The sequence below is a fragment of the Cydia amplana genome, chromosome 22, assembly GCF_948474715.1.
Source record: "Cydia amplana chromosome 22, ilCydAmpl1.1, whole genome shotgun sequence".
Lineage (NCBI taxonomy): Eukaryota > Metazoa > Arthropoda > Insecta > Lepidoptera > Tortricidae > Cydia > Cydia amplana.
This window is the reverse complement of record NC_086090.1, coordinates 7,248,693-7,263,716: the sequence shown is the minus strand read 5'-3', so window position 1 is coordinate 7,263,716 and position 15,024 is coordinate 7,248,693.

The window sequence follows — 15,024 nt, the reverse complement described above, 5'->3', positions numbered from 1 at the left end:
TATTCCTGTAATGGCATATTCGCATATCGGTTATATTTTAAGAAGGGCGTAAGTGCCTAGTGATTTTAAGGTACTTAAGTTGGTTTAAGATAAGTGCGATCTTAAGATGGCATCGCGACCACACGTGACGCTGAGTATCGAATAAAGAATCGAATCGATTGCGAGTGAAAAATGCTCATCGATTATCGTTTTGTTCTTTTAGCGCTAAAATACATTCCTACTGCATTTTTTTAGATAAATAGTTCAGTCTTTTTATATAGTTGGTACACTTGCAGTTAAATATTTATTTATTTCCTTAAATATTTGAACTAAAGTCTCTATAAAATTAATACCAGGCGCCTGCGGCGTAGATTTCCCTAATTCCATTTAATAATTCGCATGCTACCATAGAGAAATATAGTAAAACAAGAGTGCTCACTCCATACATCAGTTCAGATTATTAATTTCAGTGTCTACATCTAGCATCGACTAGCGGAACTATCAGTACTGCTACTTGACAATAGATGTAGCACCGACCGGAATGTTTTATCTCAACAGCATAAGACTTTCCGGTCGGTGCTACATCTATTGTCAAGTAGCGGTACTGATAGTTCCGCTACTCGATGCTAGATGCTAATAGTCTTTTTGGTACTAAAACTGATGTATGGAGTGAGCACTCTATGTATTTTTTCTCTATGATGCTACTTACTTAATCGAAAACGTGTAAGACATTTGACATGGTCTATTTTATGGCCAGATATTAGAATTGAATATTTCATGAAGTGGATTTCATGATCGCTTGGCCAATCGTGAAAATGAAGTGATCAATTCTATGAAGGCGGTTAAAAATGGCATTTCATGAAATGATCAAAATGATCTGGTCACGACATTTACATCACTTAATATGAACCATAATAATGCATAAAAAAAGACTACCTACATTTTTCATCACACTCGATTCCTTAAAAGAGTTACGACTCAAAATTACTTTTTAAAAGTGTCCGCGCTCCCCGCGATTAATAAGCGATTAAGGATGTTTTGACTGGACTACGGTCAATTAGTGTCAAGAAGGTATGTTTTTACACTCTTTACAAGTGGCTTAAGGTGTGAATGAACTTTCGTTTTGGAGTTTATAAGTAATTTTGGGAAATTGATAATGGCGGAGCATATTTCCATGCTCATGCATATTTACTATAGCCAGCGTAACTTTAGAGAGCTTAAAAAATTCAGATTGTATCAGAGAGAATGAGCAGATTATTTTACTTAATCTATTTGCCAAAACAGAATTAGAATATAAATTTGAAATGAAATGTCAAAAACAGCCTAATCTTAAAATTATTTTTATTCATAGCAAATTCCGATTAGTACTAAAAATATCTATAATAGCATGGAAAACATAGAACAAAATTTAAACTACTTAAATACTTAATACGATACTTATAGTAGAATAATAGCCACCGCATCAGCAAAAACATAACACAATTACGATACAACAAATAGCAAAACGCATCTTACACTTGAGAAAAACCAACAGCGTTCGATCAAATAGAGACGCGAACAAAGTCACGCGTTATCGATAAATCGACGCATTTGCGTTGCACATGCCACAACACTATCATTATCATCTACCGATCCAAACTCAACCCTAACTCTTGACAGCTAAGTCGCATTTCCATTGGACACCGCTGAAGATAGGAGATATGTCAGACCGTTGCAAATTGAGCGTTGGATTATTGTTTTAAAGTTGAAATTCGCATGTTTCAAAGAGTTGTTGTGACCACACGTAGCGATCGTGTGCGAACGGCATTTATTAAGTAGTGTACTATTCAATTGAAAGACGTGTGCTCACTATATTTATTGCACCCTTTCAAAGGTTGAATAGAAACACAAGTCGCTTCGCGTTAGTACATTGTTGCGCTTAATTTAAGTTTTACATGTTTTTTGGAATGATAGTGGATCTTTTTATGCCTTCTTTATGGCTGGAGCTGACCCGCATGTCTTTTAAAAATGCGTGTTAAGATATAAACAGCAATAGGCAGAGACTCCACTTTGTTCCAAGTTCACAATAAAAATAAATTAAAATTTAACTTATCATTGTATGTAGTTCATTTGGATATGAAGAAGTTACGGTTTGTTATACCTACGCTTTTCATTTGGATGTTTTACTTTAACTGTCAGCGTAAAAATAAGAGATATAAATATTTAAACTATAAGAATTAAGTGTTTGTTTAGCCTCTTACAAATAAATTATAAGATTCATAAGGAAATCGCCCGAGCGTAATTATAAGGTGCAAAATAAAGGAACCGGACCGGCACCAAAATGAGACGTACCGAGAAAACTGTTCAACGAATTTACAAGACAGTGCTGTCATTATATAAGGCTTGATTGAAGACCCCCGAAAAGATTAACCGGGCCGCTAGTGACGAGAAATGTCGATATGAAACCCCGGTCAAGATTCCCTGACATCTCCCAGGTAGACACGTCAGCTCACCAATCCTCATGTAAAACTTAGCCAAGCCACCGGAATTTGTTGTAACTCAAATTACGATCACGGAATCATCTCGAACCGCAAAATTGCGAGGAAACGCCGTCCAAAAATGCTCAAACTGAGCACATAATTGCGTAATAACTCAGGAGCGATTACTGTAACAATTTCGATTGAGCATTATTATTCCGGGGCTAAAACACGTAAGGTTCAAAAGTGTGGGCCGTTTTTGCTGTAAGCTTTCCGAGATGAAGCCATTACGCGCAAGAACAAGCCGGGAGAGGAGAAAAAAATGCCCGAATCGCCTCGAGGAACACTCGTGCGCCGACATGCTGTCTTGCCTCGAGAAAAACGACCAAATCGGACTTCGTTAGGACCCGTTTCGGCCCCGGCGCAGTCCTGCTTTTGTTTTTCAAATTAAACCTCGGATCTCTCCGATGCTCGTTAAAACTGAAACCGGGGGCAGATGAACGTAGAAGCTTCGAAAATATTAATTAATTACTATTCAATAAAGGAAACGAAACTCATGCCGTCATTAGAGTGAAACCCTTCAGTTTGTTAACAAATATAACGTGACGCAGCATTTTTGTGTAAACTATTTCTTAATAACCGACGCCCGTTAAGGACTGAGTCGTTGAACCCTGATGTCTTGATATAAATTTCTATACTAATGTACGCGATACTTTAATATTGACTTGAAAGACTGTAAATAAATTCCTAAGTGGACACGTCATTTATTAATTCTGCGATAAAACGAGATAGGTACTGGCTGCGTCTAATAAAAGCATGCGATGTATATTTATAGAGTTGGCATCTGGTAAAAATAAATCACTACCTTTTAAAAACGTTGTAAGTACTTGTACCTTATATATACATATATATCATTCTTTGTAGCAGATTTTTCTTCTAATTAGTCATATTTCACTTTCCGATAAGTTCGTGCATTTAATTTTTAAGGGTTAAGGCCCTACTTTCGTATGCGTGTCGCTTAATAACTTTTTTATTACATCAGGCCCTAAAAAGTTTTGTATTATAAAAACACAATCGAGATTCGGCCTCGTCATCACCACGCCATCACACTAGTCATCAGAACATGTTAATCCGAGATCATTACTACGATAAAGACATGCAGACAGAAAACGACGTATGCGCACCAAATGTATAACGCTTTAAGATTTTTTTGTCGTAAAGAAAATAAAGACATACGGTAATTACCTTACAATGTGAGACAAAAAACGCCTTAATCAATTCAAGAGGGCACGAGAAAGCGACAAACGCCCACTATCCGGCTCGAAGGACCACTCGTAAAAAAAGAATGTGGTTTCACTGATTTTAATAAAAATAAACCTGTAGATCCAATGGAGATAAAATTATGGAAATAGCACAGAGCAGGTGGATAGGCCACATTAGGCCTGATCTAGGTGGCTTTAAACATGTCAATTTAATGGAAAAGTGCGCCTTTAAGAAGACCACTCAAAATAATGACACAATATACATACATTATGATAAATTTATTCAAAAGGCGGGGCACCGTCGTTGTTCATTTAATGATTATGTGTAAATTTTGTAGTATAATTATATCATAATCATAATTGATGTCAATGACCTGGTCGATTCCCATATTAGAGGCACGATCTAATTCGACCAAACACGTTCCAAATAAGTTCTCAAAGTCGACACTCCATATCAAAATCACATTAACCCTCGGAACCTGAGCGCATTAAGGCGTACTCGTTTATACCAGGGTACTAATAACTCAATCTTTACTCCGTACTAAATTATATGGAGCCGGCACATCACTATCATTATTGTCCGTTCGACGGAGCACGGTGCGTTTGTTCTTTTGTTTGTATGTAAGGAAACTATTGTGGTTAAATATAAAAATCAAGATATTAAAGTGTCTAAAGCAACTTGTTTGCTTATCTATTTAATATTGGAAAATGATTCCAGAGTATAAAAAAAATCACGTAAGATATAGCAGATCATCAACACAAATAAAATAACGAATGAATTAATGAAAATATTCCCAAAAAAAAATGTGGTACTTGAAAAGAAAAGTATGTACGTTTGTAAATTGCAGTGTTGTAAACTAGAACTAAGTAGTACATATAAGAAAATCCGATAGATATTGAATAAGATATATTAGACGTGTGCGCCGATTAATGCATATATGCGATTAAGGCATAAATGGTTCTGCACACAAATTGTTTGCATCGTTCTTGTCTGACCGTCAGCAAGTGGTGAAAATGTCACTCAATGGCAGAAAATATGTTTCAGACACTGGTAATGTAAATTTGGGCATTCCTCAAGGGTCAGCAGCCGGTAATACACTGTTTTTATTATTTGTGAACGACTTACCCTCTGCAATCACAAATGGGCTATCTGTGTTATTTGCAGATGACACAACTGTTGTCGTGAGTGCAAAAACACACGCGCAGTTAGCCGAGGGAATACATGATGCGTGTGACCAGCTACAAACATGGTTTTCATCAAATGGCCTACTGTTAAATATAGTGAAATCCAATGTGATGATGTTCTCGGGTCGCAGTATCACAGTGCCTCCATGTATTAGTAACGGTCCAATGCCATTATGCAATGAAACAAAATTTCTGGGTTTCATACTTGACTCGAATCTCAACTGGAAGTGCCATGTCGATCAGCTTTGTAATAGGTTGAGCAGTTCTATATTTGCTTTAAAAAAGCTACAGCCTCTGATATCAAGGAAGTCACTCAAAGCTGTATATTTTTCGCACTTTCACTCCTTGATGTCATACGGTACACTGATTTGGGGAAATTCCACAGATGCCACGAGAGTTTTAATTCTCCAAAAACGTGCTATCCGTTTACTAGCTGGAGTTAAGCCAATGCACCACTGTAAGGAACTTTTTAAAAATAATGGTATAATGACACATTATTCCTTATACATGTTTCAAGTTCTGATGTTCGTGAGAAGGAACTTGTCCTTGTTCAAACGTGTCGAAGTCATGGGCAAACAAATCAGATCGACGGGAAGACTGCGAACAGTGCCGCGTCGCATGGCACTTTCATGTAAGAATCCGCGAGTAATAGGCCCAACTTATTACGAACGTCTACCCGCCGAATTAAGAACTGAAATATCTGACGAAGCATTTGAACGTCGACTGAGGAACTTTTTATTGAATAACCCATTGTATTCAGTGGACGAATATATGGAATTAAAATTGTAATAATTGCTTGAAATTGTATACCTACTTTGTTTATGTAAAATTGATTTTATTTGACATTCGTTCTGATTTATTATTCTTACCGCTCTTAGTATAAGTATGACGATCATTATGAGATACCTACTATATATATTTTGTTTGACATGTATTCCGTTATTTATTTACGTATTCTGAAATTTCTGAACTTATCTTATAAATTGTTAGTGTTAATAGTTTGTATTGTTTTTTGATTATCATTGTTGACATTTTATAATTATACGTTTGCATGCTACATTTTTGACGACCATAATGTAAATTCATATAGATTAGCGTAAGAATAATTTATACTGTAATTTATCATTATGAAATAAATAAACTAAACTAAACTAAACTAAAAAATGATCGGCGGCGGCGTTTGCCAAAAAATCGGCGGCGGCGGCGTGTTTTCGGCGTGAAATCGGCGTGACCTTGACTTTTAGGTTTCTAAAGAAAAATCATTAATTGGTCGTTTTTCCTTGAAAATTCGATTAATCCAGGTTGTTAGTAAGTGAACTACGTAATCTACGTATAGTTTTAAATAGGTTGTGAGTAAAATAGGGTCGCCTTTGTAAATGAATATAGGATATAATAACTTGATTTTCCTAGTTATTTCCTAGTTATATTGCATTAAGGGGTTACCTGGTCCCAGTGACTTTCGATCCGATTGTATCTCTCTATAACTCCGTTTACTCATGCTTTCCATGGGTTATCTTCAAATATACTTGTACTTTGCTAGACTGGACTGCTATGACTTCCCTTTAATGGTGTTCTTGTCATACAAGCACCAGGCTCACTGAGCCGTATCTTCATCTCTCTCGTTTTCGATACAAATGTATTTATCAAAAATGTAAAATTATAAAAACAAAACAGAATGAGCAACAACAAAAACATGGCGCTAGTGCAGGGTGGAGGTAGACGGGTTAGGTAGGGCTGCACCGTCATTGAGACCGAAGAAATGTTGGATGGGTATGAATTTGTGCCGTTTCTTTCTCGTTTTCTCATTGCTGAGGATTGCGGCTACCTGTAATTTGTCTCCATTTCGTGCGGTTGCGGTCATAAGCCGTGTGGACTGCATGGCACGCCATCGACTATCTCACACATGCTCCACTCCGAGCACGTTTGCCATCCATTGGGCCTTAATTCATATGTTTCTCCACAACTTGCGTTGGAAACCGTATAATATGTCCGAAGAAAGATGTTGTGGAGAGCCGAGTGGCGATATTGAGCTCTTTGAGAATTAAGGGGTTTGTTTTTCTCACTGTCCTAGGTATAAGCAGCAGACTTCGCCAACGCCACATCTCAAAAGCGCCAACCTTTGGACGTCACACTTTTTGAGGCTCCACGTTTTGGCACCATACTAGAATATTGCCAAGATGAGAACTCGTACTAAGCGCACTTTAGTTGCACGTCGAAGCCATAGCACTGTTAGCCATGCCAGATCTGCGACATATCTTGACGGTGCAACCGCCAGCATTGGTTACAACCCAAGATATACAAACTACTTAGCTCCCTTTATCGTAATCGCCGACTACGTCGGTAACTCGGAATACGTTTTCCCTGTCTACTACCACTACTTTGGTCTTAGAATGGTTGATCTTAAGACCTCTCTAGAAACATAAATTTTCTTAAGAAGAGCCGCCATTTCAATGTATTTCTTGATGTTATTCCTGTGAGCCAGTCAACAATAGTAAAGCAATGATGATGATCGCAACATTAGTATAGTTAGTTGTCCTTTTCTGTCGCACCTTGCGGTCCCATGGTACATAAGCCCTGTGATTTACTTGCCTAGTTAATTGCAATGTAAGCATTCTGACTTCGTATGTGAGGTGAGGGCATAAAAAGTCCATAATTGTCTAATAGTTGAATGAGAATACACAATTAACAGGAAAAATCCTACTTCATATATTACTCCCACATCTTTCTTGAGGATTATTCATGAGGATTAACACTGGATAAACACTGAGGATTACTTAGTTACTTTAATCGATGTGTTAAATTGTTTGTACCACTGGCTTAAATATGTTTCATTTAATAAATAAATGATAAAAATTCCAAATACCAAGTTAGAATAGCTGATTAACAACACTCAAGGTCACGCCGATTTCACGCCGATCATTTATCGGCGGCGGCGGCGTGGCAAAAAAACCCGGCGGCGGCGGCGCGCCGGCGCGGCGCACACGTCTAAAGATATATATTATGTACAAAATTGCAATTCATAAACCAGTCTACTCAAAATGTTCAATGAAGCAATCGTTAAACTTTACGGGTTTTTAAATCATAAACTAGTTCCCAAGATAACTTAATCAAAGGCCTGAGACATGTGGAACCTGATGTTGAGTTATGGAAAACTTCTTCTTGGAATATATTATCAGATTACATCTAATAAGTCACATTAATACAGGTAGCAGTATAAATGTTGTTTAAGTATGTACAAATCCGGAAAGATTTACGTGTTAAAAATGCAAGGCGCTTTAGTCAGATTGATGTTGAATTTGCCGTGTATCACTAAGTACCTAGTACCTACATAATATCTAAAGTTTATGTTATGTCAGATTATATTATGGTGTTAAATCTGATGTATGCTTTTTTTCTATAATTTGTAGAAACCGCCATATTTACCTAAAGAAAGCACAAAATATAGGTACACCATCTGACGCATACCTAATATCACGTTTTTAAACCGTAACACAAAATATTCGACTTAGTTTAATACGTTTCAGGGCGTCCGCTAGTTAAAGCGGTTACACGGAGCGGGTGAGCGGGTTAACGAAAAATAGTATGCGCAACGCTAACTGGCGCGGACGCGTGCGACGGATTTTACCTACAATGGCACCCCCGTGCGTGCGCCCGCTCCGTGCACCCGCCAGACGGACGTCTGGGGTCAGAAATGACGCCATATAAATTGTTTAAAAATATGTCACTCGTATCTGCCAAGGAATATACTCAAAATATTTTCTATATTATATGAAAAAAAAATAGGTATATCTCCATTTAGCCTCGTCGTAAAGAACGCGCATGTTTATTCCACATATTCGTCACGTTGTAATAACAATATACCTGTTCTGTGGCGGTCGTTTTTTAGAGCCCGCGACCCGCCCAGCCCATTATTGTGAGAGAAGAAAGCGTAGGGATGCGCCGGCGCGGGCCAAGGGATAAAAATCAGGTAAATTAAGACAATACGGGCTAAATTAGTAGACAGGAATGTAAAGAGTTAAGATCATAGAGGGATTCTCGGTCAGAGTCAGATAATAATGTTTATAGCGCATACATACAGTTTTTTTAGCAAGTAGCAATTCTGTCCAATTTCTGCCTTTGCCGCGGATACATTTTAGATACAGAAGAAACACTTGAAGACACCCCACTAGTGTAATTCAAAGTAATGGCGCAGACTGTCAGTCTTCACTGGTTGGAGACGTCTTTTTGATACATGACACCGAAGTCGATAGTCCTTGTGCCTCTCTAGCCAAGAATTAATTATATCGATATCGATGATTCTGGAGCCCTTCCCTAGACCAGAGTGAGACGGAGCGGGCTCACGCGGTGACTTTATCACCCGCCGCGGGACAAGCCGAGACGCGTATTTATTATATGTATGTTTATTATTGGTATAAACGCGGGTATTGAGCAATCGAGTATGGCGCGAAGAATTACTAGGGAGGCTTTTATGGTATACATCGTGCTGTTTGAATGTACAAGCGATCTAGCTTGATATGGCTACGATATCTTCGGATCAGGATGTTGAGCAGACTTACGAGTTTATATAAAAACGGGAGGTAAAAAAATCTCTCGTGTGTTTTTTTTTAATGAACCTATAAAATAATAGGACAAATGAAATACATTTTGATAACCTTCTGCACATCTTCAGTGGTATTTCACTCAACTGTTCAGGCACAGTTTAGTGAGCAAGAAAGAGAGCGTATCATCAGCACCTTGTGTTAGGGGTTAGGGAGCGACAAAGATTTTCGTGACTTACATTGTAATCGGTTTTATTAGACAGTGATTATTCTGTACGTACATACTATGCTGTGATACTGTTTCAGTCAGGGAAGCCAGACATTCTAATACTGACGTCTAGAGACTGTTGATTAATTTTTCCACACTTGTAGCTCAGGTAGTCTGTAGTATTCAGGTCAAGGGCTGCCCAAGCATAAGCCTCGTTTAGCATAGCACCGTGACTCCAGGCCGTCTGTACCGGGAACTCATTGGAAGCCAGCACACGTGGTTATTTATGTGAGATGCACGTCGCCCGCCAATTCTCATCAGTCTGCGTTTTGTGTTGGACTTAAGACGAAACAGGAGCTGAGATATAAATATTTTAGGTAAATATACCCGTCTCGCTAACGGAAGCGGCTCCTAAAACTAGTGCGATAAGGACAAGGCGAAAAATCCTGCATAAATATCTCAAAAATCGAGGTTTCGTACTCGACTGTTTCCTCCTCCAAAACTTAACCAATCGTAACCAAATTTTGAAATCTAAATGATTATGAAATTATCTGTGTCGGAGCGTTTTGATTTTTTGGCTAATTGATATCAGTTTTGAATACCACGGCTCTCATTGGGGCATAGTCAATTAGGCCATTTTGGCCATTTTTGAAGGGCTCTAGCGCCTTAAAAAACAAAAATATCAAAAAAAGCAAAACGGTCCGACACAGATATTGATAATATTAATCTGTGTTGAAAAAATCATTGCTCTAGCTTCAAAACCCACGGAGGAAACAGTCGAGTACGTTTGTATGGAGAAATGACCACTCCTGTTGGCTCTTAAGAAGGACAAGGACTAGTATGTTGATAAAAAGTGGAAGGAATCTTGAAATAAGTATATGTATATTTACCACATATATTTACTTAGGGCAGGGCTTTATAAAATTAGAATTTTTTGTGACTTATAAAGTCTAATTTTTTATTCTAAAAAGACTAGATACTAGGTAGACTAAAAGTGAAAAGCTTAAACCTGTGTTGCGAATACCCAAATGAAATGCTTTATTGCAAGCAATAAAGATATGATAAATGTAAAGCTTTTTTTCTAGACTTTTTCTGCTACTCAAGATAGTCAAGATAGCATTAAGTTTGAGGTTTTTGATTTGTGTTTTAGTTTTGCAAACGTTTAAGTGAAGTTATGATTGCATAGACATTTTATAAAGTACAAAAAAGCGGCCAAGTGCGAGTCGGACTCGCCCATGAAGGGTTCCGTATTTAGGGGATTAGTGACGTATTAAAAAAAAACTACTTACTAGATCTCGTTCAAACCAATTTTCGGTGGAAGTTTGTATGGTAATGTACATCATATATTTTTTCAGTTTTATCATTCTCTTATTTTAGAAGTTACAGGGGGGCGGACACACATTTTACCACTTTGGAAGTGTCTCTCGCGCAAACTATTCAGTTTAGAAAAAAATCATATTAGAAACCTCAATATCATTTTTGAAGACCTATCCATAGATACCCCACACGTATGGGTTTGATGAACAATTTTTTTTTGAGTTTCAGTTCTAAGTATCGGGAACCCCCAAAATTTATTGTTTTTTTTTTCTATTTTTGTATGAAAATCTTAATGCGCTTCACAGAATACATCTACTTACCAAGTTTCAACAGTATAGTTCTTATAGTTTCGGAAAAAAGTGGTTGTGAGCCTGTGACATACTCGGACAGACGGACGGACAGACAGACAGACATGACGAATCCATAAGGGTTCCGTTTTTTGCCATTTGGCTACGGAACCCTAAAAAGGAAGTTACTCATCTTGTGTCAGCTTTGCTATGGATATTATTTAGGTACCATTATTATAACCCAAACCACAGACAAGACATCCTCTAGACTGAGCATAGTAACGCTACCCCCTTTGCCAGTCATACGGTAGTTTTACTCCATCTTCGAGTCAATCCCGTGCCGTGATTCAATCACGGCACGGGATTCGCTCACCTCGTCCCTCCGCACCCCCGTATTTTTGGCAGCATCGGTTTCATAAAATAATTGCTCTAAACTCAGTCTAGAGGATTCCTAGTCTATGACCCAAACCAAAAATTTGAGTGCTTATTATAAGGGGGCTACTTGCCACTTTCTTCAGCAAATATTATAGTTTATTTTCCTTTACATGAGACTGTAATATTTCGTATTAAAATACCCAACTTTTTTTGTTTACACCTAATTACCCCCAACCCAACCCCACTAGCTCCTATAGATTCCTTTCTCCCTGCTACAGTTCCAGCGCTAAGCGATAAGCGCGCACGCAAACAGCAAATATTGTCCAAGCGGGCCGTGACGTCGCGGCTTACTGCCAGCGTCAATATTGACTGCAGTAGGGCTGCGTGCGACGGAAGCAGCGTCATGGCTCCTCTACACGATGGGCCAGCGCCGGCCACTCCAAGGGACGCAGCCATGCGGTAGAATGAGATAGCAATATCACTTGCTCCCTCTAACGCATAAATGCGTCCCTTATAGTGGCCGGCGCTGGCCCATCGTGTAGAGGAGCCATCAGGTTATGACACGTTAAGGATTTGGGAAGTATAAAACCAAACTGATGATGGGGTTAATATAGCTGTACTGGAATGGGACTGAGACGGAGGTGGAGACGGACATGTTTGCCGCATGCGCCCGCAGACGTGGGCTAAAATAGCCACGGAGACTTTCGCCCAGCAGTGGAACACTCTACAGGCTTTCAATAAAAGTAAGACTTCGTAGAGTTGATTGGCAAGAATTCGGCCAGGCTCTTTTAAAGACCCGATAGAAAAAGCTAAGGACTGTTGGCAGTGGCTGCATGTAGAACTTTCAGGCAAGGATTGATCAATCAAGATTCTAGACCTACGTTTAGCAACAGAAAAAATTTTGGTTGATGATCGAGAGATTTTTCTTTCTTGCATCCCTTCCAGAGATTCAGAGAACCTGACGAGAGTGAATAGAAAAAAGTAATTTCTTCTTTTCTAGTTCAAAAACTGTTTCCCTGTAAAAAAACCAAGTGGAACAGTTGATAAGTTGCTGAAAGAAGGAAGGCTAATAGAATTTACTTTTATTTTAATAATGCGGCATAATTAGAGCCTTTATAATATTTGTTGAAACTAGCTTTAGAGAACCCTTATTTATTTAACATAATAAAATATATTCTAAGCTTGGTTTAACTCGGAGTGGCAGCCCTGAAAGCTCAAATTTTAAAAATGCTTCACCTGAATCTTTCAAGATAAAGACAATCCAACAAGTTTACATTCCATTGCTGGCGTGAAATGGATTTCCACATTCCCGCGACGGTGTGTACACAGCATTGTACCTGGCGCGCCACAATGATCTCAAATACAAATGTCACTGGATAATGTTTGCTATAATTTGACGTGTGTGCATAGGTGGATGTGGATTGTAAGTTACTTTAGATAATATTTGGTTTAGCTGTGTTTGTGTATGTAACGTTTTTAATGTAAATATAATCAAAAATGCTTTCGTAAGAATAATAAAAAGGTAGCTGTATTTGCGCTTCAATTTGTACTCTTAAAACAAATAGAAAACGTTGCTTTACTGTTCTTATAATTTATAAAAATAAACATAAAGTCTAACTACCCTTCCTGTAATAATCACCCTTAAACTTGCTGGTTTCTACGTGTAAACTGCTAAAACCAATATTAACCCGCGGCCATAATACCAATACGCTACTGTTCCTGTCAATATTAGTACGCGGGCAATTCTGGGAAACACTTTTAGTGGCACGGTGAGATATTGTGGGTAAACGAGAGTTAGAAATGTTAAGGGTAATACTGGAGCCGGTTTAAATCACGACTGTACAATTACAAAATAGCTACCGCAGCTCCTGAGTGTTTAGAATTCTAAGAAGCATTTGACAGGGATACAGTAGTCCTTGACGATATTATATATTATTATCGGCCTTATATATTATTATCGGCTATGAATTTACAGGTCACTTATCTACTGATCTAAACAGAAATAGGCCGACTATATTAGTGCGTGATAAAAAATCGCAAGACGTTATTTGGGAGCCCACAAGGAAGTAATCTAGGACACAAATGTTTTCTGCTCGGCTGGAGTACAACAGAAAAAAATCTCAATTGGGCTTGATTTGTAGAAGAATATCGTATCATAGTAATTATAAAATAGTAAACATATTATGTATATGACATACAATACCTAAAACAGCAAGCTGGACATACTAATTACTGGATAAAATATGTATAACCATAACCAAGTAACTAAGCTTAACACGTTTACCATAAATAATATGTTGCACAAATATCTAACTGCGAAGTTAAACGATAGTTAGGTTGCAGCAAGTTGTAACCAGTAGCTAACCAGCAGTCACTAATTGAACAGTTTGATGATGCTTATATGGTACTTACCTTTCACTCTTTATACAAAACAAATATAGAGAATCTGTTAAACGTAGTAGCCAACGTTAGACTTGGAAAGAAAAACTAAATACTAAATACTAGTAAAGTACGACAAATTCAAAACGGAAAATACTACATAACCCTCTTTTGTTTAACCTGATAGTAGAAAATACCGCGACAGTTAATTTAAAAAATGCATTGTCTAGTATTTTCCATAATAAAGTTATGTAGGGGCCCCGTCTACAAGTCTTCTCTTGCTCCAATGTTTCTCTTACCCCATTTAACCTCATATTTTTTATGAGGAATCCAACTTAACCAGTTGCAAAAAAAATTTGCACCAAAGAGTATACCTACTTTGTATTGTACCTAGGGCAATATGTTTGTAAATGGACTCTTTTTCATTGCACTTGAGAGTATTTAAAAAATGTTGAATATTTATATACTAAAACGAAAAAAGTAAGCAAGCAGGTGGAAACTCTATCGCTGTTTCATTATAAAACCAATATCAACAACAAAGTAACTAATAGCTTTGTAACTTCTGCACTGTAAGTGTAACTTATAAGGAAATTATATGGCGTTATCAGGTATTATTGACATTTAGAAACATGAATACTGGACAGTTTTTCATTAAAAATACAACTTTATATCCTATTTTACCAATCTACTTACGATACTTGAACCAAAATCGCGTAAAATAACTACTACCTGTATACTTGTAACATATGATATAATGTAGGTATGCCCCATTACCATCTAGTAAACTAATTATCTATAGTCGAGGTATTGATATCAAGTGAACTTTTTTAACTCTACTAGCCGTACGCAGCCGGAATATTCACTTATAGAGTGTGTGCGGAAAGAGAAGAGTTGTGAAATACATATAAGCACCGATATATTCTTAGACTCTTCTCTTTCCGCATAGACTAAATAGTATATTCGCTTTACTAAGGTGCATGTGAATACTATAGTGAATACGGGGTAATTTTGAAAATCACTTGTTAAAATGTATATTAA